The following is a 10,555-nucleotide window of genomic DNA, read 5'->3' as shown; positions in this document are numbered from 1 at the left end:
GAGATGAAGAAAAAAGTCAAACACTTCCTGTAAAGAAATGAAATGAACAGACAGCAAACCAAAATCTATGGGACACAGTGAAAGCAGCCCTGAGAGGAAAGTTCATAGAATTACAGGCATACCTCAAGAAACAAGAAGCTCTAATAAACCATCTAACACAACAACTAAAAGAACTAGAACTAGAACAGCAATGAAAGCCCTGAGGAAGTACAAGGAAGGAAATAATAAAGATCAGAGCAGAAATTAATGACATAAAAACTAAAAAATAATAAAAATACAAAAATCAGTGAAACCAAGAGCTGGTTCTTTGAAAAGATAAATAAGATTGATGAAACTTTTAGCCAGACTCACTAAAAAACAAAGAGCAAGGACCCAAATAAATAAAACCAGAAGTGAAAGAGGCAATACAACAACTGACCCAACAGAAATACAAGAGATTGTAAGAAAATACTATGAGCAACCATATGCCAACAAACTGGACAACCTGGGTGAAATGGACAAATTTGTAGAAGCATACAATCTTCTAAAGCTCAATCAGGAAGAGGCAGAAAACCTGAATAGGCAGATAACAAATAATGAAAATGAACTATTAATCAAAAAACTCCCAGCAAACAAAAGTCCTGGAACAGATGGATCTACAGGAGAGTTTTACGAAACTTTCAAAGAATTAACACCTATTCTCCTCAAACTATTCCAGAAAATTCAAGAGGAGGGAAAACTCCCAAGCTCTTTTTATGAGGCCAGCACCATCCTAAACCCCAAACCAGATATAAATACTACAAACTGGGAAAATTACAGGCCAATATCCCTGATGAATATAGATGCTAAACTCCTCACTAAAATACTAGCAAACAGGATCCAGCAGTACATTAAAAAAATCATACACCACAGTCAGTGGGATTTATTCCGGGAATGCAAGGCTGGTATAATATCCACAAATCAATAAATGTGATACATCACATAAACAAAATGAAGGACAAAAATCATATGGTCATATCAATAGATGCAAAAAAAGAATTCAACAAAATTCAGCACCTATTATTGATAAAAACTCTCAGCAAAGTGGGAATAGAGGGATCATACCTCAATATAATAAAGGCCATATGTGACAAACCTACAGCCAACATCATACTCAGTGGTCAAAAACTAAAAACAATTCCCTTAAAAACAGGAACAAAACAGGGATGTCCACTTTCACAACCCTTATTCAACATAGTATTGGAAGTCCTTGCCGGAACCATCAGACAGGAAAAAAAAACATAAAAAGTATCCAAATAGGAAAGGAGGTAGTAAAACTGTCATTATTTACAGATGACATGATATTGTACATAGAAAACCCTAAAGACTCCACCGAAGTACTACTAGAGTTGATAAATGAACTTGGCAAGGTAGCTGGATACAAAATTCACACCCAGAAATGGATGGCATTTTTATACACCAACAATGAACTCTCAGAAAGAGAATCTAAAAAACAATACCATTTACCATTGCAACTAAAAAAATAAGATACCTAAGAATAAACTTAGCCAAGGATGTAAAAGACCTGTACTCAGAAAACAACAGGACCCTGCAAAAAGAAATAGAGGAAGATATAAACAAGTGGAAGAATATACCATGTTCATGGTTTGGAAGAATTAGTATCATTAAAATGTCCATACTATCCAAAGCAATCTATAGATTCAATGCAATTCCTATTAAAATACCAACAGCATATTTCACAGAGCTAGAACGAATATTCCAAAAATTTATATGGAACCAAAAAGGACCCCGAATAATAGCAGCCATCTTCAGGAATAAGAACAGAGTTGGAGGGATCACTTTACCGTACACCAAACTGTACTACAAAGCCATTGAAATCAAAACAGCCTGGTATTGGTACAACAACAGACATATAGATCAATGAAACAGAACAGAGACCCCAGAAATAGACCCCACGTCATTATGGTCAGTTAATATGTGACAAAGGAAGCAAGAGCATACAATGGAGTAAAGGCAGTCTCTTCAATAAATGGTGCTGGGAAAATTGGACAGCTACAATAAAAAAAATGAAACTAGACCACCAACTTTCACCATACACAAAAATAAATTCAAAATGGATAAAAGACTTAAATGTAAGTCACGAAACCATAAAAATCTTGGGAGAAGACATAGGCAGTAAAGTCACAGACATTTTATGTAGTGAAATTTTCACTGATACATCTCCTAGGGCAAGAGAAACTAAAGAAAAAATAAACAAATGGGACTACATCAAACTAAAAAGCTTCTGCATAGCAAAAGAAATCAGCCTCAAAATACAAAGGAACCTCATGGTCTGGGAAAACATATTTGCCAAGGATGTATCTGATAAGGGGCTAATTTCCAAAGTGTACAAAGGACTCATAGTACTCAACAGGAGGAAGACAATCCAATTAAAAAATAGGCACAGGACCTGAGTAGACACTTCTCCAAAGAGGACATACAGATGGCCAAGCAACATATGAAAAAATGCTCAAGGTTGCTAGTCATCAGAGAGATGCAAGTTAAAACCTCAGTGAGATGTCACTTCACACCTGTCAGAATGGCTACCATCAACAAATCAACAAATGAAGTTGTCGAGGGTGTGGAGAACGGGGAACCCTGATACACTGCTGGTGGGAATGCAGACTGGTGCAGCCACTATGGAAAATATGGAGGTTCCTCAAAAACTTAAAAATGGAACTGCCATTTGTCCCAGTGATCCCACTTCTAGGACTATACCCTAAGAATCCTGAAACACGAATCAGAAAGAATACATGCACCTCTATGTTCATAGCAGCGCAATTTACAAAGCTAAGATCTGGAAACAGCCCAAGTGCCCATCAGTAGATGAGTAGTTGTGGGACATATACACCATGGAATACTATGCAGCTGTAAAGAATAAAGACCTTGTATCGTTTGGGACAGTATGGATGGACCTGGAGAATATTATAGTAAGCGAAAGAAGCCAGGCAGAGAAAGACAAACATCACATGATCTCACTTATATGTGGAATCTAAAGAACTTAATAAACTGATGAATAGAATAGATTCAATGACATGGAAGCATGGATCAGACTGATGAATCTCAGAGGGGAGGAGGGGGGTGGTTATGTGGGGGGGGTGAGAGATTAACCAAAGAATTTATATGCATATATGCATAACCTAAGGACACAAACAATGGTGTGGTGAGGGACTGGGGAGGGGGTTTGGGCCGATTGGAAGGAGTCAATGGGGAGAAAAAGGGACATCTGTAATATTTTGAACAATAAAAAAAACAAATAACAAACAAAGAAAAAAAACCAACTGGAGCCCTGGCTCGTCTGGCTCAGTGGACCGAAGGGTCCCAGGTTTGATTCCAGCCAAGGGCACATACCTTTGTTGCAGGTTCGATCCCTTGCCCCAGTCTGGTCGCTTGGGAGAGGCAACCAATTGATATGTCTCTTTTACATCGATGTTTCTCTCTCTCCCTCTCTCTCTCTCTCTCTTTCCCTCTCTCTCTCTCCCCTCCCTTCCACCCTCTCCTAAAATCAATGGAAAAAATATCCTTGAGTGAAGATTTAAAAAAACCGACTGGAGGAAATAAATACTCCTGTTCTCGTGTTTCCAAAATCATCCTTATACAAAATGTATAAAAAGCAGTTTCTGTTGTTACTTGTGCTCTGCACCTCTGCCCCTTGATATTCCAAAGCATCCCACCAATGGCTATGGGTACTCACTTTACAGATGGGAAACTGAGGCACCAAGAAGATGTTCTACCAGTGGTTACACAGTAGTGGTAGTTAGGAGTTGCTCTCTCTGACTGGCCCAGGTGGCAGGTGATGGAAGAGAGAGACTGAGGGGGCTGGGGGGTGTCTTCCTCAGTCCCTGAAGGAGGAGGGAAGGTGCTCAGGGCAGGGCCACCAGGTAATGCGAAACCTCTTGGGAGCTGTTGAAATTCTGGAAGGGAAAAAGTCTTTGGGAGAGGCAAAGACTGCATTGCCAGGTTGGGAGGTGGGTAGAAGAAAGGCTAGTGCTGCTGGTGAGGAAGTCTGATCTGCAGGCCTAGTCAGAGACTTCGCTATAGTAATACTTGTGGGCACCTGAGGTCACCTTCCAGCAGGCTGCCCAAAACTCAGTGATCTCCAGCAGCAGAAGTTGGGCCAAAGAGCTGAGGCCAGTTGGGAGCAGGAAGCCATCCTGGGTCAGGACAAAGAGCTCATCCATTCACTGCCTGTTCACCTTCTCCAGCTGCTCCCCAACATGCTCTTCCTTGCTCAGACTGTTGAGTTGGGCCAGTCTGAAGAGGCATTCATAGACAGGGTTCATCAGGGCCATCATGGGCATATTGTTCATCCTCAAGTAGTCAAAGATGTTGCAGATAAAGGTGACATAGCAGATCCAGCCCTGCAGGGAGCGGACTCACAGATCCTTCCAAGCTGTAGCTGGTTGAGGGATCCACACAGGAAGACACTCTGGCCTGCTTGCCTGCTCTATGCCTGAATAATGGCATAGCACATGCATCCTGCTTCCTTGCTGAACATACGGTCTTGCAGAGAATGGTCCACAGTCACATTGGTCACTTTCTCCTGGTCCACTGCACCTGGATCTTTGAGTGCTGTCTTCAGCAGCTGCTGGGTCTCTGTATCAAAAGACTGGATTTTATACTCCTCTCTACCAGGCTCCCCCATGACCATCTGGCCCCATCAGCTCTGTACTGGGGCAGGATTAGAAACAGAACCTACAGGGCCGGTGCCATGCCAGCATGCCCAGAGGCCATTCGGTGGGCATGGTGCATGTGACCCATGCCCATGGCACTACTGGTAAGACCAAGATTCTTCATTTCTAACATATTCCCAAGCCATGCTGCTGGTCCATACACCACACATGAATTAACAAGATTGTATGACCATCTCCTAGGTATTTGAAAGGATAACAACATCCCCAATAATCTCAAAACTTTAAGCTTCTTTTTGTAGAAATGTAGTGATTAGGAGAGTGTAGGCTTGGGAGACAGACAGAGCTGCAATAAAATCCTGACTCACCACTTTCCCACTGGACATGTTAATGACCCTTTCTATCTTAGGTTAATAATAATCTTTGTGCATAAGTCTCCTTAGCTATTACCTGGGAAGAATACTATGTACTTGGCAGAATCATTAGATGTGTTAAATGGGCAAATGCAAGTAAAGTTATCAAGACAATCTCCAGCAAATGGCACTTAAAAATTAATATGAATATAGTATAGCACTTTCCATTTTAAAAGGATTTTTCATGTGCAGCTTAGTCCACTGCCATGAGATAGCTAATGATTTAGGTTGCATTGTTGTGAGTTGATGATTGTAATGAAATGACTCCAAGTTTCACTGGATCAAGGGGGAATGAGACTGACTTAGCCAGCTATATTCCCAAGCTGGAACTACTAATCTTTTCCTCATGATGCTGGGTGAGACATAACTACCCTGAATTCTTATGACAGCAGTGTGTGAATGTGTAGGGAGAGAGGAGTGGCTCAAAATTAGTGTATGTGGCAGCATCCAGGCTGGTGACTTTGAAATGTGGGAAACCTGGATTCTCTTGGCTCCGTTGTCTCAGCAGCCTGCTTGTCTCCTGAAAGAGACACAGAAGAAGAAATAATGGTTTCTGGGTTGATGACAAATTTTTACAGGTGAGTAGGAATTTGATACTTCCCCAAAAGGAAGACATTTATCCTTTTCTTGGCTAGGAGTTTTCTAAAACAGATTGTAGCAATTGCTGCCTGGATTCCTGAACATGTTTTATCAAGTCTCTGGGCTGCTTGTGGATAGGGACGGGCTACACAGAAATCCTCCCATTCAACCTCCTTCCTTCCTAGGCAGACTGACTGCCCTCCCCTGGGCATCACATTCTGCAGAGTGCTGTGGTGGACACTCCATAAGGAAATAAAATGTCTTTGTCTCAAGAAATCCTTGTTTTCACTGGGGAAATGTTTCTTTCAGCTATTGTGTTTTACTCATGCCTACACTGTTTTGGGGACTATGCTCAATGTTGGAGAAAGAAAGGAATAAGTCTGGAAGAACTCAGAGTCTAGCATTGAAAATATAAACTAAGGCATGCATTAAAGGTGCTATTAGAGTTATGAAACTGGATATGGTAGATTGCCTTGGGGGTGAGTGTGGATACTGAGCCTTAGGGTAGCAGACCCATCTAAATTTCCTCTGAATTAAGTCTCCACACCACAGAGCTATCAACTCTTTCACACTCCTATGAACTTTAGAGGAGATGGTATCTCACTGAGGGAGAATCTGGAATCAGCAGCCTTCAGGTATGTAGCTATAGATTTCCACAGGGGAGGAGTGGGATCCTTTGGACTTTACTCAGAGGACCTCATACAGAGATATGATACTGAAGAACTACAGCAATCTGATGACAGTGTACACAAATGGCATGATTCCTTTGATTAGTCATTTATGGAGAAAGTATTTCTTAAGTACCTACTGTATTCTAGGATGTGGGTTGGGGACTGAGAAAACACAAGTATATGAGACAGAAATGATCCTTGCCACCATGGGGCTTGTCTAATGACTTCCCCATGAAAATGAAGACCTACATTTGTCACTGACTTTTTGTTTCCTCCATAGTTAAAAAGCTTGGGGTTCCTTAAATGTGTATCTAAGCTTGGGCATGAGTTTCAGATATCAGAGATCTTAGGTATATTGGGAGCACAGAGTCAGTATTTGAGTTTGGGGCCCTTCTGAAAAACTTTTATTGGAGTGATGAGAACTTTGGTAAGTTCATTTGCTGCTCTTACAGTCATACTTGCCCGTCTTCAGAACCCCTGAAAGTGAAAATATTGGCAGCTGTTTCAACAATGGGAGGTCTTATAATCCTCTGCATAGTCCTCCCATATCACATACTTTCCTCCATGAACAGGACATCAACCCAGCAAACCCAGCCTAATCTCAGAGGAAGATGTATTTAAAATTTAAATTTAACGTTTTCATATGGGCTCTTAATTTTTCCCCACTGGGGATTTCTGATAACTTTTTTTTGTCAACATCAGTCTCAATTGTGATAGAATCATTGTTAGAAAGTTACCTAAAAATCTACACTTTATCCCTGTAATTGCCAAAATGCTCATACAGCCAAGGTTCTCAAAGTCTGACTTTGCTCATAATTGCATTATTTTCCCAATTTAGGGATCTATGTGAGACAGAAACATCGATCAGTTGCCTTCCATACACTCCTCGACTGGAGAGCAAACCCGCAATCCAGATATGTGTCCTGACCAGGAATCAAACTGGCAACCTTTCAGTGCATGGGATGACACTCATGGGATGAGCCACTCTGGTCGGGCACTTTCCATATTTTAAATATTTACCCACTTTGTTCCAGATAGGGAGTTTACTTAAACACCCATTGCCAACCTCTCATCAGGACATATTTGGGGAACAGCTATGCAATGATCTGAGTACGGTAAAAGCCACAAGGGATGATACTTTGTCCTTTACATTAAGAGAATATTGGTGAAGGCCTGGGGCAGGGGAGTGGGTGTGGGGTAGAAGGGGTCAATGAGGAAAGAAAGGGGACATCTGTAATTCTTTCAATAATAAAGCTAAATTTAAAAAGAGAGGAAGAGAATATTGGAAAGGCTCTGAATTTGAAAAGCCATGTGTGGCAGGCTGAATAATGGTCCCTAACAATGTCCAGGTTGTAAGCTCTGGAGCCGGTGAATGTTCACTTATATGGCAAAAATGGATTTTGCAGATGAGATTAAGTTAAGGATCTTGAGATGAGGAGAGTATGCTGAATTCTCCAGGTGTGCTCTAAATGTAATCACAAGTGTCCTTATAAGGAAAAAGCTGAGGGAGATTTGACTACAGAAGTGGAGACAGTGATGTGATGACAGAAGCAGCTTTGAAGATGAAGGAAGGGACCACAGCCAAGGAATACAGTCATCTATTACAAGCTGAAAAAGGTAAGGGAACAGATTCTCCCCTCAGAGCCTCCAGAAAGAACCAGCCCTGCCCAACACCTTGACTTTAGCCCAGTGAAAAAAATTCTGTTGTTTTAAGCCACTAAGTTTGTGGTAATTTGTTAAAGAGGCAACAGGAAACTAATGCACCATCTAAGAACTGGGAAAGTCATTTAGGTAAGTGAAATTCACTTAGGAGAAGGTAGTGTCTCAGGAAAGATACTATGAATATTGAAATAGCTCAAAACATGTTTTTTCACTGGAAATTTATATGTGTTTTCATGAATTTGAATCAGATATTAAGCATTTATAAAGTAATTCAGCCTTGAAAATTACCAGAAAATCTCTGCATGAAAATAATGAGTATGATAGAGACATTGCAGAAGAGTTACCATTTCTACCTGAAAAAAACCTTAAGGCAGGAACCATATGTATGCACAGGAAATCATTAAAGAATATAGTGACTATCAGATATATAACAGAAGGGGATAATTCCTATGAAGGTAATGAACAGACAACTTTGTCCAGTCATCACTCATCTCTTCATCAACAGAGGAGACTTTATTCTGGAGAGAAACCCAATGAATACAATATTTCTTTTGAAGTTTTCAACATGAGGGCTAATCTTACTCAGCACAGGAGAATACACATCAGGGTGAAGGCCTATGAATGTCATTACTTTGGGAAAGCCCTCAGGGATTATCCCTTCTCTTAGGTATTATGTGAAAACTCACACTGGGGAGAAATCCTTTGGGTATATTCAATGTGGAAAAGACCTTTAGTGTAAGCATATCCATAAAGCATACATGAGAATTCACAACAGAGCAAAATCTTATGAATGAAATTAATGTGGAAAAGCCTACAGCAAAAACTCTTAACTTAAAAAGCAGAAGAGAATATGTAATGGGGAGAAACTCTATGAATGTTAGGCTGAAAATGTCTCTAGTTTTCCTACATCCCTGAGGAGTCACATGAAGATTTATGCTGGAGAAAAACCTTGTGAGTATAATCAATGTGGAAAAAGACTCCAATCTGAGGGTTCAGGATAACACATACTGGGGAGAAACCCTATGAATGTAAGATTTGTGGGAAAGCCTTTGGTGATTCCTTTTCCCTTAGGAAACATGGGAGTACTCATGCTGGAGGGAAACTATGGATGCTTCCACTTAGTGGGCACAAGGTAAGTTAAAATGGGAGTGAGACCTTATGTTATACAGAATTGCCTTTGTTAGTGTCTCATCTTCAGAATGGACCCCTGACAGTATTTTCTGATGGGTTAGATATAGCATGTGAGAGAGAAAAAGCAGTCAAGAATGGCACAAAAGAAGAGGCCAAGTGTTTCTGACATAAGCAAATCAGATATCTTTTTTCAATTCTTTTTATTGTGGAGATATATATATATATATATATATAGATATAGATATAGATATAGATATAGATATAGATATAGATATAGATATATAGATATAGATATATATATAATAAAACTTACCATTTTCACCATATTTAATTTTTCCATTCTTTTGTTTTCAATCTTTCTGGGAACTCTGGTTTTCATTGTACCTTGTGTAAACAGGTGGGTATTTATTTTATTCTATGGGTTATAATCCAGTACTATCGTTGTTTATTTTAGTGTCCAAATTTTCAAGAGGAGCTCCTCCAGGTCAACTATTATAATCCCTTCTATCTTCCCCTCCTCATATCCAGGCAATCAGTCACTTTCTTTCTGTCCTATGGATTCACTTGCAGTTTCTAGAAATTACTATAAATGGAATCATACATCATATAGTCTTTTAAATCTGACTTCTTTCACTTAGCATAATCATCTTAAGGTTCATCAATGTTGTGTATATTAATAATCCATTTCATTTTTATTGCTGAGTAGTATTTGATTGTGTGGATATACTAAAGCTTGTTCACCTGTTCACTTGTTGATGGACATTTGAGTTTTTTCCATTTTTTGGCTGTTCCAAATAAAGCTGCTCTGAACATTTCTGTACATTTTTTTTGTATGGATATATTTCCTTCCATCTTGAGTAAATACGTAGGAGTAGAATGGCTACATGATGTGGCAGGTATTTGTTAAACGTTTTAAGAAATTTCCAAACAATGTGGTTGTACCATTTCTCATTCCCATTAGTAGTTCTATATCTTCTATATTCTTGTCAACACTTGATGTAGCTAGTCTTTTTAATTTTAGGCACTTGAATAGGTGGGTAGTGTTATCTCATTGTGGTTTTAATTTGCATTTCCCTAATGACTAACGATGTTGAGCATCTTTTCATGTGCTTATTTGCTATCTGTATATTTTCTTTGGTGAAATATTTCAAATATTCAAATATTTCCCCCATATTTTAAATTGGCCTCACTTCCTGTGAATTGCTGCTTCTATTCCCAGCTCATATCAACATACATAGGCATCATGCTTCTTAATCTAGCTATCTTCCTCCCTTCACCAGAGGAGGGAGAAGATCATGATCATTTAACTTTAACCAAAGAACATTCCATGCTTCACTCTGATCTCCTTGAAACTACTCTATAGCACCCAGACTTAAAATTTTTTCGTAGATGGGTCATATCTAAGATTGAACAAGAATATTTTCAAGCTGACTATGCTGTCACTACTTCC

The 10,555-nt window shown here is 39.6% G+C and overlaps 1 pseudogene; it reads right to left on the bottom strand.

Moving 5' to 3' along the window:
- Nucleotides 1-4,037: 4,037 nt before the first annotated feature.
- LOC107541411 (MIF4G domain-containing protein-like) lies at nucleotides 4,038-4,663 on the bottom strand (annotated as a pseudogene).
- Between the last annotated feature and the right edge of the window lie 5,892 nt (nucleotides 4,664-10,555).

The sequence above is a fragment of the Miniopterus natalensis genome, chromosome X (genome assembly GCF_054644295.1).
Source record: "Miniopterus natalensis isolate mMinNat1 chromosome X, mMinNat1.hap1, whole genome shotgun sequence".
Taxonomy (NCBI): Eukaryota; Metazoa; Chordata; class Mammalia; order Chiroptera; family Miniopteridae; genus Miniopterus; species Miniopterus natalensis.
This window is presented reverse-complemented; position numbering and strand designations above follow the sequence as displayed.